We start from the raw sequence: 17,699 nt of genomic DNA, 5'->3' as shown, positions 1-17,699 counted from the left end.
AGTGATGAGTCACGATGCAGGCAGTGCCTCGCGCCCTAATCTCTAATCACCTAGGTCATTCGTGGTTTTACCCGAGTGTGGTTTCCCATGTTTGGCTGTCAGGTTACATTTCTACCACCACCACTCACAGACCTGCTACGACATGCACATGAGTCATGCTGGGTTTTTCCGAAGACAATGGTACTTCCATGTACTACATTCCTATTGGCGGATACAACAGAAATACTCTGTTCCTAATGTTTTTCCAAGAACAGGCAGGTCCGAGGCTATAAAAGGCCAGGATTAACTGTCGGAGCTTCTTTGTGTTCTTGGAGTTTGAGTGAGCTAGTTCGTGTGTGAGTTTCGCTGCTACCACGATTCCTACCGCCACCGATACATCATCTTCTGCAGCTCCACTTCATCGTTTTCTGAGGTATGCTACATGTTTCGTTAATATTTTTATGTTTCTCAGCTTTTTCGTAGGTTATCTGATAGCTAGTTTTTTCTCTGTACACTTATGTATGGGTAACCAGGAATTGTTTAGCTTAAACTTTTAACAGTACTTTAAATATTCTAGCATTTTTGAGTTGTGCATTAGTGTAGTTTTGAGGTTATGTAATCAATCATTTTGAGTTAACATTGAATACTTTTTCAGCTTTAACTTTTATGAGTAGGTACTTTAAATATTCTACCATTTTTAGGATTGTACATGAAGGAATAGCTTTGAGGTTATGTTTGCAACTTTTTTTATTTAGTAACATTACTAGTAGTTTAGGTTAGTAAGCTTGAGTGCTAGAGCTTTAAGGTTATGTTTGTAACTTTTTTATTTAGTTACATTGCTATCAGTTTAGGTTAATAAGCTTGAGGGATAGAGTTTTGAGGTTATGTTTGCAACTTTTTCGTGTTAACATCTAGCTACATTGTATTCTTAATTCTTTTGTTATAGTTCTCCGTGCGTCGAGCTACCGTTGTGTGTTCCGTACGTTGAGACCAGTCTACCGAGTGTCGTGATGATGGCGTCTACCGTTCAGAAATGCCGTTTCTGCTCTGCTACATTCACGGCAGGCCACAACCGCTACCGGCACGAGCGTCAGTGTGCTGAGAACCAGCATCGTGACCACCAACAGTGCCACCTATGTGGAAAGATGGTCGCACGCAGCGATAAGATGCAGCAGCACCTTGCATCATGTGCTGGAGCTGTCGCTACGACATCAGGCATGCAGTGTAGCTTCTGCTACAAGGCCTTCGCCCGTGCTGATTTTGCAAGACGCCATGAGAAGTCGGCTTGCGGTCTTAACCCAAACCGCATATCACATACCTGCGACAACTGTGCTAAGGAGTTCGCCAGGGCTGATAAGTTAAAAGCCCACATCAAGGTATGCAAGGGGCCTGCTCCGCCTCCAACAAAGAAGCAGAGGATGGTAGCAGTTAAGCCTGCAGTTACGCCCAAGCCTTCGACCAGCCGAACAAAGGTGGTGACCGGGACTGGTTTGGCCAATACCCACGGCTTCATCACCGCCGAAGTGGGTTTCAAGGGTAACTTGAAGACGTACGTGGCAGAAAATACGTCAAGTTCTGCCAAGGATATTTGTACGTACCTGGACTCCATCAAGAACAAAATAATCAACCAACTTGTGGAGGAGATTGAAGAGAACGGACCTCTCAAATTCAATATCGTGCTCGAGTGCGCCTACAAAAAACCCGTAGATGCCTGTGAAGACAAGAGGGCCTTCAAAACCATGAATGTCCCCCTCTACGCAGTTCATGAGGTGGAGGAGGCAGTTACCGAGTCCATCTCTAAGATCTGCAAGGAGGAGGAAGACTACATGGGTAAGGGGTCCGGATGGACTTTGTCGGCCGTTAAGCGACTACAGTTGAGAATCAACAAGCTCGATCCACTCCGTGCCAGCTCCTACATCGAATTACCTACTTCCATCAAAGACAAATACGCAGTGATAAATCCGCAAAACCTCGAAGACCACATGTGCTTTAAGTGGTCGATTCTTGTGAAGTACGTGGAAGGTGAGCATCCTGAACGTGTCAACCAGCGCTACCATGACTTGGAGGGGAAGTTCAACTTCAACAACACTGACTTCCCTACTCCAATCAAGCAAATACCACTGTTTGAAAAACAGAACCCCGGAGTCTCCATCAACATCTACAGTATCGACGAGAATCTGAATGTTGTTCCTGCACGAGTCGCTCCTGAAGAAAAAGAACATCATTTCGATCTTCTGCTCTTGGTCAATGACGATTCATCCCATTTCACCTACATCACTAATTTTTCTGCTCTGGTTCGGTCCCAAATCACTACACATCATGATGCTATTCATGTTTGTAAAAGATGCTTCAAGCATTACGATGATCGGGGTAGGGTTAGCGGGCTCACTGGTCTTCAGTGTTTGGAAAAACACCGTGAGCTCTGCAAACAGCATGCTGCTGTTAGGATGGAGATGCCATCGCCCGATCAAAACGGCCAGCCACCTGTTCTGAAGTTCAAAAACTTCCATCACAGTGATAAGATGCCCATCGTGGTATATTGCGACTTTGAAGCTATTCTAGAGAAAATCCATACATGTCACCCGAATACTGATGAGTCATACACGCTGCAGTACCAAAAGCATAAAGCATACAGCTACTGTATTTACGTGAAAGCTGATAATACCATCATTCCTGCACACCTCACTTCAGCACTTCCATCAGAGCCTGAATTGTATCGCGGTTGTGACGCAGAGGATAAGTTCATATCCCGCATTGTGGAGATTGGACATGACGTACATAAAATATTTTCTACGTCTGTTCCTATGACTCCGCTCACACATGCACAAAACACTGCTTTTCTGCAAGCAAGGTGTTGTTGCTACTGTGGAGGAAAGTTCGGAGGAACTGTAAAGAAAGTTCGTGACCACAATCACTTCACCGGCGAATTTATTGGGCCTGCATGTAATGACTGCAACCTTCTCAGGCGCAGACCGAAAAAGTTGATTGTGTTCTTCCACAACCTGGCATACGATCAGAACTTCATTATCAGGAAGTTGGGGTATGATAGTAAAGACATCTTCATCATTCCGAATTCAGAGGAGAAGCTGATAACTTTTTCCAAGAAGTTACATGATAAGTTCAGCATTCAGTTTGTCGATACGTTCCGTTTTATGAGTCGGGGTCTTGCTTCGCTCGCTGAGTTCTTGCCTGCAGACAAGTTTATAAGTACTACTGAGTTTTTCGCGCCTGATGAGTTGGAGTTGGTTACCCGCAAGGGTGTCTTCCCGTATGATTTTGTGGATTCTTTTGCTCGACTAGATGATACTCGTCTTCCATCCATCGATGATTTCTACAATAGTCTGACTGATTCCATGATTTCAGAGATGGAGTACGCTCATGCAGTGAAAGTCTGGGACAAGTTTCAGTGTGCTACTTTGGGGGAGTACGCTGACTTGTATCTAAAGACAGATGTCCTGATTTTGGCGGATGTATTCGAGAATTTCCGTTCCATATGTTTGGAGGCATACAGCCTAGATCCGTCTCACTATGTTTCTTGTCCAGGGTTCGCTTTCGATGCGATGCTTCGAACCACAGGCGTACAGCTAGAGCTTCTTACCGATTATGATATGTACATGTTTGTGGAGGCTGGTATTAGGGGGGGAGTAGCGCAAAGCATTAAACGTCATTGCGTAGCCAATAACTCCTACATACCTGAGACATATGATGCATCCAAGCCATCCACATTCCTGGAGTACATTGATGCAAATAATTTGTACGGGTGGGCGATGTCTCTGCCGCTTCCAATTCGACATTTCCAATGGGCAGACACATCAATTGATGTCGTGTCTGTCCCAGATGATTCTCCTACAGGCTACATTATTGAGTGTGATGTGGAGTACCCTCCCGAGCTCCATGAAAGTCATAAAGACCTGCCATTTCTCCCCATAAATCAGTGTCCGCCCAGCTCAAATCAATCAAAGTTGATGACAACACTTGAAAATAAAGAGCACTACATTGTCCACTACAAAAACCTCCAGCAAGCGGTATCTCATGGGCTGAGAGTGACTAAGATTCATCGAGTCCTGCAGTTTGAGCAGTCGGCATGGTTGGAGCCCTATATTCGGCTGAATACCAACAAGCGGAAAGCAGCAGCCAACGAGTTCGAGAAGGAGTTCTTTAAGCTCGCTGTGAACTCGACATTTGGTAAACTGATGGAAAATAAAAGGCGGAGGCTCAAAATGGAGTTGGTGTGCTCTGAGAAGAGGTTCAAGAAGTTGGTGTGTCGTCCGTCCTTCAAGGACCGTACAATGTACGAACCGAATTTGTCTCTAGTCCACCTTAATCACGAGACCATCATTTTCGACAAGCCGATCTATGCCGGACTGGCCGTACTAGATCTTTCAAAGACTCTCATGTACGACTTCCACTACAATACCATGAAACCCCGTTACCATGACAATATTCACCTGATGTATATGGATACAGACAGTTTTGTGTATGAGATCCAGACAACAGACTTTTACTCAGACCTCAAAGCCGACCCTACACTGATGGCTAAATTCGACACCAGCTGCTACCCTTCCGACCACCCATGCTTCTCCCCCATCAACAAGAAAGTTGTCGGTAAATTCAAAGATGAATGTGGGGGAGAAGTGATGGAGGAGTTTGTAAGCATACGGGCCAAACTCTACGCCTACAGGTGTGGTGGTAAGAGCGAGAAAAAGGCCAAGGGCATCCAGCGATGTGTGGTCAAAAACCACATAACATTCGATGACTACCTGGAAGCCCTGCAAGACCACCGCACAATGAGGGCAGGCGTTAGAGCAATTCGCTCCCATCAGCACATACTCTATACTGAGTACAGCAATAAGCTGGCCATAACGTGGGAGGACGACAAACGGCTGATCTGCGAAGATGGTATCCACACAGTACCCCACGGATATGTTGGAGGCGGCGAATAATTTTTTTTCTGTAAATAGTTTTTTATTTAAATAGTTTGGCAGTTTGGTAGTTGTTTCCATTTGTTGTATAGTTTTTCTGTTTTTGCTGTACAGTTTATGTTTTTGATTTATAGTTTCCATTTTTGTTGTAAAGTTTCAGTTTTTTTATGTGTAGTTTTTGTTTTTGCTCCATTTTTGTTGTGTAAAATATGTTCTTAATTTAATAAATACAATTTTACCTACATATTGTTTATTATTTTTAATATAGAACCTATATCCCACGAGGTACTGATACTTATAAATGTCTTACAGAATGGTGAAATGTAATTATACACAAACATTAAAATATCTGCTTCCATGCAGCTTTTAAAACACGAGTACGCAAACATGAACTTGTTTATAAAAGTGAAATTGAACGCAGACATTACAAATATCTGCTTCCGTGCAGCTTTAAAACACGAGTACGCAAACATGAACTTGTTTATAAAAGTGAAATTGAACGCAGACATTAAAAATATCTGCTTCCATGCAGCTTTTAAACACATGTACGCAAACATGAACTTGTTTATAAAAGTGAAATTGAACGCAAACATTAAAAATATCTGCTTCCATGCAGCTTTAAAACACGTGTACGCAAACATGAGAAGAGATTATTACTTGTGAGTTAGGACTCTGAAAATTTTTTGGCCAGCTAAGATGGAGTAATAAATGTTTTTTTAAATTATCATTACTTTAACTAACGCATCCACAACGATAGTATTGATAACATATATTTTAGTTAAAACCTATAAGTGATAAGACTTTAAGAAAAAACTGTCGGTTACAACAACAAAATGACTGTGGATTTTGTGGATTTTGTGGATTCTGTGGATTTTGGTCTATAAGGTTCATAACAATGTTGGTAGAGAATTGTAACTCGACCTTACATACACTAACATACTTTATAAACCTACAGCCGATGACGACATCCATCAGATGAAATCAAGATGGCAGTCTCCACTAAATAAGATGGTCCCTCCAGCAGACAACGATGGTATATATTTTTTTCCCTGATTTTCTAAGTTAATAATTATGATTTTCCAAGATGGTGGATGTAACGAAAAATTGTAACATGAATGAGTGGGGTGTTCGATACGTAGGTTTTTAATTAAAATTTTATTAAATAATATTTTTTTAATTTTATTTTAAAATTTTGATTATTTAATTTTTTAAAATTTAAATTTGTTTTCATTAAAATCGGATAATAAATAAAGATTTTCAAGATGGCGGACGAAACTCAAAATAGAGGAATGTTGTAGAAAACAAAATGGCCACGGGACTTGATGTAATCCAAGATGGTCGCCGGAAGTGACGTAATCCAAGATGGTCGCAGGAAGGGATGCAATCTAAGATGGCCGCCGGAAGTGACGCAATCTAAGATGGCCGCCGGAAGTGAAGTAATCCAAGATGGCCGCCGGAAGTGACGTCATACAAGATGGCCGCTGGAAGTGACGTCATCCAAGATGGCCGCCTCGAATCCCCGAATCCCCCTCCCCCCTCCCCTGTCCCCATATGAACCAAATACACCTACTTGCTAGCATATCGCGAAATGAATCCGCGAATTTTGCATGTCTCTATTTATTAGACGTTGTCACGTCAAAAAATAAACACGGAAACGGAACCACTCATCCGCTCTCAGCGTATTCTTAAATACTTTTCGTAAACAGAAGACACTCGGATATCTCGAGCTGTTTTCAAGCCGCGGTTTTTTTTTCTGAAGATTCCTCACACCGTATGTTTGACCCCGTAGGCGGGACCCTTTAGTAGAGACTGGAAAAATTCGCGATTTGGATGACCTCTAGATAGACTCCACAATCCCCTACACACTCAGGCAAATGCCACCTGCTCATTGGCTATTGACTCGTGATACCTGTCAACTGGGACGCTTGCGATTCGATACTTTTTTGGTTGAAGGTTTTTCATTGGCTCAAAGTCCACTGTGAGCCAATCAGAGAAGCAATATAAAGGTACAGTTGTTTGGATTATAGCATATCGTGAAATGAATCCGCGAATTTTTCCGGTCTCTACCCTTTAGAGATTTTCAAAGACCATTGATAATATTACTAAAGTTGTATTTTTCACGAAAATCAATTAACTTCTCCACAGAGTAATTTGTTTGTAGCAGCCGATTATAAACATTGGGGCATTCCACTAAGATATATATTTTAATGAAAATTATTCTTTCTAAAATTAAACGTTAGATTATAATCGTTTATAAGATGTTGAAAATAAGACTGCGTACTTCGTACTTCGGTACCTATCCATCGTTTGAGGACTGAGGACAGTTTCGAAAAAAAAGAAATATTCATAACCATAAATATCCCAAGCTAATAAGTCAAAATATCACACACAAAATGAATGTTCATACGTAAACCCGGAAACCAAACTAAAGAAAAAATAAACATTGGGCTGCAATAAATGAACGGGCCGTTGAAGGCAACACGGAAGTTGGGCAGAACGCGGTAAATTGAGCGCGCGGCAGTTCCCCCGCATTAAGCGACGGCAGAGTAAAACCCACGATATTACGGCAGGAACAGCAAACACCACCCGGCCATAAACCACACACGCAGGGTCAGCGACGGAAACACTCTTTGATGCGAAGTTGATTAAACGCATATTTGAATTTTTACTTTCTTCAAAATAATCCCAATAGATGGAAAAAAAGTGTTGTTATATTATTATCCATGACTAAGTCCCTTCAACGGAATTCTCGTGCTGTCTGGTATTTAGAGGTTAAACATTATTTTTTGTCCGTGGGTCGTCGTTGTGTTGGTCCCCAATAGGTACTTGTTTAGTTTCATCCTTGGTTCCGTTTGTCCGACATCAGCTGATGCAGTCTTATTTTCTATAAATTCTTTATCTCACATTTTTTATTTATTAATTTTTTTTTAGAATTTTTCCATGACAAACGGTGCAAAACTTCAATGGCGTATGTCCAAAAAAAAAAAAAGACTCCGTTAAACCAAATTTAAAGAACGTGAAAAAAATAACATGTAGTAATTTTCTTTATGGCGAAGAAAAAAATATTATAAACAAATTTCCAGTTATGATTACATAAAACTAACATTAAATTAACAATAATACTAAATGATGAATCCATAGTTGCTAGAAAAATGTTTCTCTGATATATATTTTGCTAGTTCTGTTACAAAAAAAAACTTTACGTGCATCACAAAATTTTCTTTGTGCTAACTTCGCCATTCAAAATATCTTGCACTGTTTTCAGTGGCAATAAGAGCTTTCCTTTACTGTAAATATAGCACACGTGAAAAAAAAGTTTTTTTTCCCAGCTACATAATCTTTGCAGTAACTCATATTCAAACAAAAGTTTTTGTGTGTAGTGAAAAGCCATATGTCGAGAAAAATAATAAGGATTTATAGAGAAAAGATAAGTGTATTTTTTTATTACACCTATTACATAGTAACAAAGTTAAAATATTACGTATTATAACGAGCTCTCACGGTGCATTAGTGTAATTTGCTATTGCTCATATTTGAATTAATTCTGTCTCTTGAACAATTTCTAAAGATGGTTCATGTGGAAAATTTGAAATTTATAGGCTTCAATGTGATTTTTGTCCTATTTTCCTTATTTATTTTCTCATAGGTTTTTGTTGGCAAAATAATTTCGTCCCGCAATTATCTCAATCAGGAACCTCACGAGGCAACACAGACCGTCTATGACTCAACCTGAAATAAATAAGTTATTTAAAAATATATATTTATTACATTAATAAGAACAAGAAGATCTTAAATGGGTTAAAGACTCTCTTGGTGCTGAAAACTATCTCATTAACTCATTAGCTATAACAATATTTCACGATTTGTATTTAGTAACATTCTGTTTCCACAAAGAATGAGACAAACACCAAACTATGTAACGTACTTCAATTCCCGTTAGTATTCTTGACATTCAGTTATGACAAGACGGATTATTTTTTTTTTTGCCGTAACATGCCTGTTGTTTTATTTTTATTTATTATTTTATTTTTTACCCTCCTTCTAGCTATGAATACGGAGAGCGCAAATATAACCTTGTATCTCTACGCCATCGACAAGAAGTAGTTCCACATAAAATGTCACCAGTAAGTTCTGTTGATTACGTAAGAACAAGGCGATAGTACAACAACTTTCTCATATCAGTAACTCAATGGAGCGAGCATTAACACTCGGTAAGGTATTGCCATATTAGTATTAATTTGATGAAATTTTTGTATAAAATTGTTAAATAGCTCATGTATCAAAGCTGAACCCAGAACAAAAAAAAAAATGGGGAGAGGAGAATTATTTTTCTACTCTAATTTTCTGGCCCTTAGTTAATTTTGGTTCAGTTGATATTTTGAACTTAATAAACTGTTAATTCAGTACAAGAGACTTACATGAAATAGCACTTATGACACATATTTACATGCAATACACGTACATGCCCAACACATATAAATATTGTGTGGAAGAATAAGATGTTAACAAATGGATAAATATGACCTTGTGTGTGTTATTTACGAAGTATTCTTACAAAGGTAACTACACAGTTACAATTTATTGTACTTTAACAAAAGATTCGTTTTGAAATCAGTTAGCCAAGAAATAGTTTGTAACTACACGAAATATAACTTTGTACAACCCATGAATATGGTTATTTTTGCATATATGAAATACGTTTTTCTAGATAATAATGAGTATTTATTACAAAAATTGCGGCATAATTATACATTTTAATTGATGTTTCATTCACGCATAATTTTTTAACCATGGAAAACATAATATTATATCAAATAATTGTAATTATGTTTTATTATGCTTATTAATGTGCGTATTTATTACTGGAAAGCTACTCAGGGAATGGCTTACAAATAACTAACTATTGGAGGTACTGGGACAACTCAAAGCATTAATTACTGGGAACACTATTTTGAAGTGACAAATTTATTTTCATGTAAATGCAAAAATTTACAAATATCTGCAATTTTAACATGGAAATTTTTGTTTCATTTACAAAAACTATTGCAGTGTAGGTGTAGTAAGTTAAAGCTGGCATTTTTTGAATTATGACACTATTTTACTGGGTGTGACATTTGCGATTTATCTCTGGTTATCAAAAATTAAAAAGACAAAAATAATATAATACACGGTAAAAATTTAAAAAAAAAAGGAATGCGCGTGCGGTCATTTTTTTTAACATCTCTTGTTCTGTTTGTTGTACTGTCTGTATTGTTTTTTTGTTCATTTTTCGTTTGGTACTCAACCAATTATCAAAAGGATTCCTGTCATTGTGGCCCGTGTTTCGATTCCGCCTCGCGTTCATGCCGTGGGTTCGATATCAGTGCCTCTACACGAATCAAAATTACGAGCACAGATTCGATATCCATGAGTAGAGACCTGCAAAATTCGCAGATTCATTAGGTGATAGGTTAGAATTCAAACACATATACCTCTTAGATAATTTTGCTATTGGCTTACTGTTCATCTTGGCGAATCTCAACCAATTATAAACCCTCAAGCAAAGAAGGATCGAATCACAGACAAACCAGCTCAGACGACTTTCAAGTCAACAACCAATGAACTTGCGTTATTTGCCCGAGTGTACAGGAGAATGTGCAGTCTATCCTGAAGGCCATCGAAACCGCGAATTTTGCAGGTCTCCATCCATGAGGTTCAAAGTCCACTATAATCTTGCGGAGAGGGGGGAGGATGTTTGCCTTAAGTCACTGTGCGTAACTGTGCAATGTAAAACCCTTTATAAAAATTTCAGTGAGTCTTTCAGTACTCGCCATTTGTGACATCTAACCTCGGTAACGAGCAAATACACGTGTTCTCATGTTGCAAATACTCTTATAATAGGAATATAAAACTCGGGACACGGAATTTTAACGTAGAATTATTTAAAGTAATACCGGTCGTGATAAATGCAAGAAAAATTGTGTTTTCAACTACTTATCTTCACGTCATCTATCGAATCATTTGATTTGCAGACCTAAATTTTAAAACTACATAATGAAACGACTCCGATAAAAGCGACAAAGACTTTAAATAAATAAAAAAGTTAACCCTGGCTTTGGACCTGATTTACGACAAGAAACGTTTTTAAAAAATTCACTAAAAAAAGTCAATACTATAATATTTACCTTTGGCTTTGTGAACTCTGGTTCGCGCCATCTCGCCACAGATGGCAGCACCGTGGGTGTGCATTTATGTTCCTTGGGACTTCCGTCCCATTCACGGAGTCACTCCTGCCAAAAGCCTCGTACCGTCAGCTAAGATGCAACACGTGTAGAAATGTCAAGTGTGTCGGCATGAATGCCATAACCGTCGCTGGCGCGAGGAAGTGGGGGGGCGGAAGCTCAGCCCAGTCTCTTAGCGCGCGTGTTCCGCCGACCGACCATCGCGCGCGGCTGGAATCACGTGATAAAAACCAAGAATGCCATTGGCCAGCGTCGGGAAGCCGTTACCGCGCCCTCTCGACAGCCCGACGATGGCCTGAAATGGACATGGCCAATCCGAACAGTCGAGCACTTGCTTAGCCGCAAAAAAAGATGATCACTATTACAATTATTATTAAATTAAAAATGACGATATTACAGTAATAACCTTTTCTCAGAAGACACAAAATAAGAATATTTAAGTACGCAATAAATAACGATATTCTTCAGCGGACTCAATGTAAATGCGTGATTTAGGTGTCCGTTTAGATTCTAAACTTAAATTTTTTTGTTGGTTTTTCACGTTAGTAAGTGTTTTTTTTTTTATTAGAATACGACTTAGACATCTGGAACTCTGTAATCACTACTGGTTCCAATAGACTTGAAACTATCCAAAACACTTCAAGTTTTTTTTGGATAAAAACCATTTTAATAACCTTTGTAAGCATTTCAACTTTGAACAAACCCCTGATGTCTTCAACATGCATACATTGCAGTTAGGAATAAAAGTAGCAACCGTTTTTGAGATAATTTTTATTTTATGTCTACCATAACTCTGAATATTCGAAAAAAATTGAACTGTAATATTTCCTCTTTTTCAACACAGGACACCTTAGTTATTACAAACAATGTACAGAAGTCATGAACTGACGAAAAGTTGTACTAACACTTATTTAAACGGTCGGGACCCTTTTACTAAACAAAAAAATCTCAGTTTAGAAATTTAGTGATTTATATTGAATCCTTGGCCATATAATAAAAACATTTATTAATTGTGGATATTAGTGATAGAAATGCGTTTATAAACTTTGTGAAGTGTATTTTCAATGTTATGTTCCCGTATATATAATTTATTTGGATTATAAATGATAAATTATTATATTATTAAATAAATAATTAAAACTAATAAATTAGAATAACCAGTCAGAATATTTATTGATTGTCATTAATAATTAAAATTTATCTTAATTGTTTTACTAGATAAAATATTTTTATTTTATTTTATTTACTTATTTTATTTTATTTTATTTATTATATATATTTATTTTATTTATTTTATATTATTTTATTTATATTAATATTTTAATAAAATATTGTTTTACTAGATAAAATATTTATATTAATATTGAATAATAGGTAATTATTTAATTAATTTTTGTTACAGTAAATCTCGAAACAGTTCTGTGTCTCAAATCAAAAATAAGTATAAATTCAAACGCGCGTATTTAAGCACAACACAGTTTTTTTTTATAATGTTGTCCTGGTGCCCTTGTCTTATGTCTTTGTTCGTCATGGTTTTGTCCCTGTCGTGTGATTTATGTTTATGTTATCCTGAGTTTATAAGTTTAATGTTTATGTGTGTATTTTTTTTGTTAAGTGTCTGTCTCTTAAAGGCCTTGACTGTTGCCAGACACTCATAATTCAAATAAATAAAATATTGCACATAAATTGATTCTTCCTATAAATTATTCAAACTTTCTTTGCAAAGATATAATATTAATTTTAATATGTTTTTATGTGATTATTAGATTAAGTTGTCTAATAATATATTACTCTCGTGTAACCTATCTCTCGTAATTCTTGTGTGATTGTTTTTGTCTTAGTTGTGTCTTTGTGATATAGTGTCGTTTAGAGATGTAAAATACCCAGGTATATATAATTAAGGGTAAATACCTTGGGTACTTACCCAGGTAAATACCCAAATTTCATAAATACCTGGGTATTTTCATTAAATCAATGATAATTTTAATTTTGTCGAGTTTTAATAATTTCACAAAGTAATATGTTACATACACGATGTTAATGAAAGTATGTTGCAAACTTTAGCAGATGATTCCTTATCAAAAACATGGAATAGTTATACGCTACCATTTTTTCCAAGCACAATTCTTACGGGGGAAAAGCAACAGTGTGAAATATTTAGAAAAACCAGGCAACTAAATTTTTATTTTGGGGAATAGCGAATAGGGTAACCTGACCTGACCTATTATTATCATGAAGGGTGACGAAAACGTAGAGTTTTTAATACTTTAACTTGATCCTGGTATCGATTCTGTCAGTGACACATCATGGTTATGATCATGACTTTGCAATACTTTTTCACTGCTTTTTTTTGGTTGTACACATCACTGTTTGAAAAGGTTTTACAATATTGCTGCAATAGAGAATTTTCTTCATATCTTCAGGACACTTGAAACACTTTTTTATATGATTTGTCATTTTATTAACATTAGAATGTTTGTATGTTTTACAACAGTATTTACATCTTACTTACCTTTACTCTTCTCTTTAAAAAAATTCCAAGTTGGCCCTTTCTTTTTCCCCATATTGAGAAACTCTTTAACAATGAAAATTTAAATGATAACATGGTAAATTGAACACAAGATGTAGTGAGCTTATGTATGTTTAACTTCCTTCACTGCATCATGTAACTCAATGAACAACATGGCTGCTAATATACAGTGGTTCAGTGTAGCCATATCTATATATATAAAAATGAAACCCGTTTTCCTTGGTCACGGCATCACGCGTGAACGGCTGGACCGATTTCACTAATTTTTTTTTTGTTGTGTTTGCTATGGTCAGGAGAAGGTTCTTATGAAAGAAAAAATTAAGAAAATTGTGCGGAAAATTAGAAAATTTAAGAATAATGAATTCCTATTTCCCTTGGTCACGCCATCATGCGTAAATGACTGAACCGATTTCACTAATTCTTTTTTTGTTGTGTTTGTTATTGTCACGAGAAGGTTCTTATGAAAGAAAAAATTTCACGGAAAATTAGAAAATTTAAGAATACTGAACCACCATATATAAAATTATTTCCAAACTAACCCAACACTTTGTACAATATAAATATTTTTAAAGTAACCTTATGACGTTTGACATAGAATTGACAGAATGTTTGCTGCAAATATCTTTAAAGAGGATGTAAAGAAACTGTATCGTTTAGCAAATATTTATCAACATTAACGTTCTACTACATATTGTACCGGTACATTCGGTACAGAGCTGCTGGTGCAGGCTATTCTGGCTGTGTACATTCTGCCTAGGCCATTGTCATGCCATAATTCGTTATTACTGTGTTGCAGTTTAAAAATAGAAAAACAAATCAATACATTATGTAAACATTTTCTATGTTTGTTTTTGTGTGATATACTTGCTTATAAAGAAGAATACAACCGTTTTCTTTATTTACAGTTGAATTTTCATTTTTGAACTTTTTTAATGTAACTTTATGTCGTTTGACATATAATTGTTTTAAAGACTAAGAAGATTTTTGTTTGCTAATAAGTGTTTGTTAATCATGGTAAGTTCACAGCTTCATATTGATTTTTAGAACTTTTTGGTGACTACACAATACTATAATTTGGTATACATGGTTATACAGAAAATGTATGAGAGCTTTTTATTTTCAGTTGGATTTTCGTTTTTAACAATGCCACCAACCAGACGTACAAGCTTAGGCCGCAGAACTCGAAATACGGCAAGTCAAAGAAATATACGAGCAAATCAAAGTGATGAGCAACGCGAAGCGCGAAATGAACTTGAACGGAATCGATATCAAGATAGGAATGTTGTGTTTAATCCCCACAGAGCTGCATTCAGTTATAATGTGGCAATTGATTACAGTTCAGAGCAAATTGTTGCTTTTGGACAAATTAATATTGTGTGTCCACATTGCAAGGCATTGAAATTTAAAAATGAAGCCCCTGGATTGTGTTGCGCCAGCGGCCAAGTCAAATTCACGCCATTTGTACCGCCACCAGAGCCACTACATTCATTGGTTTCTGGAATTGGCCAAGATTCTTATCATTTTTTGTCTCATATCCAGCAGTACAATAATTACAATAATTGCTTTCAAATGACATCATTTGGAGCAACAAAAGTTATTCGAGACAATTTTATGCCTACTTTCAAAGTAAGTAAGTATAATGGTAAACAATTTTTTTAGTTTTACAACCATGTAGCTGGTGCAAAATATGTTGAGCCAGTGATGTGTTTATTTTGTAAGCAATAAGTCAAATACTTAATAATAGTCTATAATCAAATGACTTAATCAGCAACATTTTATAACATGTATTTCATAGTGGCATGAGCAAGGTGTTACAATAATTGGTAAAGACTATTACCTAAAGCTGCCATTGAAGGCTGTTCAATGTCGAGGTTTAAAGTAGTTTTGATTTGAAAAAATGATGTAAAGTATTGTTGTGGCAATATTTTGCCAGCCACATGGTGTTACAATTTGCTATACAATTACCTATATACATATTTATATTTTTGCAGATTCAGGGTCAAATATATCATCGAACAGGTTCCTTATTGCCAATGCCTGATGAAGACTATAAATTTTTGCAAATATATTTTATGGGCAATTCAGCTAGAGAAGTCGATCAGCGTTGCGCACACAACAACTCAGTGAAAAGATCCATTGTGGAACAACTTCAAACATTTTTCCATCAACACAATGAATTAGTTGCATTATTCACAACTGCATTAGACCGCATGCCATCAGATAATCACAAAATTGTCATCAGAGCCGATAAGGCGCCTGCAGGACAACATGCTGGACGTTTTAATGCGCCAACAATTGATGAAGTGGCTATTGTTGTCGTGGATGAAAATTTAGAAAACCGAGACATTGTTTTACATCGGCGGAACAATCAGCTTCAGCGTGTGTCTGAAACACATCGATCATATGATGCCTTACAATATCCTATCTTATTTTGGCAAGGTGAAGACGGCTATCATTTTTCAATGAAGATGATAAATCCAGTTACAGGTAAATTGTTAACAATATGTTTACTACATTAAAATATATGTTTACTAACTTAAAATTTATATTATTAACACAAAAAATTGTTTACAGGTGCTGACACGAACAAAAAAGTTAGTTCAATGAATTATTATTCATACAGAATGATGGTTCGGGAAAATGAGGACAATCACATCTTAAAATGTCGGCGTCTATTTCACCAATACGCTGTGGATATGTATGTGAAAGTTGAAACTGAACGATTGACATTTATCAGGTTGAACCAGGTAAAACTCCGTTCCGAGGAATACATTCATCTTCGGGATGCCATTAATGCTGATGGAAATGCACAGAATGTTGGCAGAACAACTATTCTCCCAGCAACATACGTCGGAAGTCCGCGTCATATGCATGAATATGCTCAAGATGCTATGTGCTATGTACGACATTATGGCACACCAGATTTGTTTATCACATTCACATGCAATCCAAAGTGGACAGAAATTCAACAAGAATTATTTACTAGCCAATCACCCATTGATCGCCACGATATCACTGCAAGGGTGTTCAAAATGAAATTAAAATCACTCATGGATTTTATTGTTAAGCATCGCGTGTTCGGCGAGACGCGCTGTTGGATGTACTCAGTTGAGTGGCAAAAACGCGGATTACCACATGCACATATCCTCATTTGGTTGGTTGAGAGGATAAGACCGAATGAAATTGATCATGTGATATCAGCAGAAATTCCCGATTATAATGAAGACCCACTGTTACATGAGGTTATTACAAAAAATATGATATATGGTCCATGTGGAATATTAAATCCCAACTCTCCGTGTATGGTTGAAGGAAAATGTTCAAAATGCTACCCAAGACAATTAGTAGCAGAAACTATTACTGGAAATGATGGATATCCACTTTATCGCCGCCGATCCATTGATGACAATGGAAAGTCAACAATAGTCAAATTAAATCGACAGGACATTGAAGTTGATAATCGTTGGGTTGTTCCGTTTTCGCCATTACTCTGCAAGGCATATAAAGCACACATAAACGTCGAATTTTGCCATTCCGTAAAATCTATTAAATACATTTGCAAGTATGTGAACAAAGGTAGTGATATGGCTGTCTTCGGAGTTGCTGCCGAAAATTCAAATGATGAAGTCACTCAATATCAAATGGGTCGCTATGTTAGTAGTAACGAAGGCATGTGGCGTATATTTTCGTTTCCTATACATGAACGACACCCTACTGTTGTTCACTTGGCCGTACATTTGGAAAATGGTCAACGGGTGTATTTTACAGATGCAAACGTATTACACCGAGTTGACAGGCCACCATCGACAACATTAACCAGCTTCATTGAAATGTGCCAGAATGATGATTTTTCCAGAACGCTACTTTACTCCGAAATGCCAAGATATTATACCTGGAATCAATCATCAAAAAAATTCCAACGACGTAAACGAGGACAGCCAGTTCCAGGTTATCCACAAGTATTTTCCACCGATGCACTAGGCCGTCTTTATGCAGTCCATCCCAGTCAAGACGAGTGTTTTTATTTGCGTTTACTGTTAGTAAATG

Source organism: Bacillus rossius, chromosome 13 (genome assembly GCF_032445375.1).
Source record: "Bacillus rossius redtenbacheri isolate Brsri chromosome 13, Brsri_v3, whole genome shotgun sequence".
Taxonomy (NCBI): domain Eukaryota; kingdom Metazoa; phylum Arthropoda; class Insecta; order Phasmatodea; family Bacillidae; genus Bacillus; species Bacillus rossius.
The sequence above is the reverse complement of the archived record's forward strand: the minus strand, read 5'-3'. Positions refer to the sequence as shown.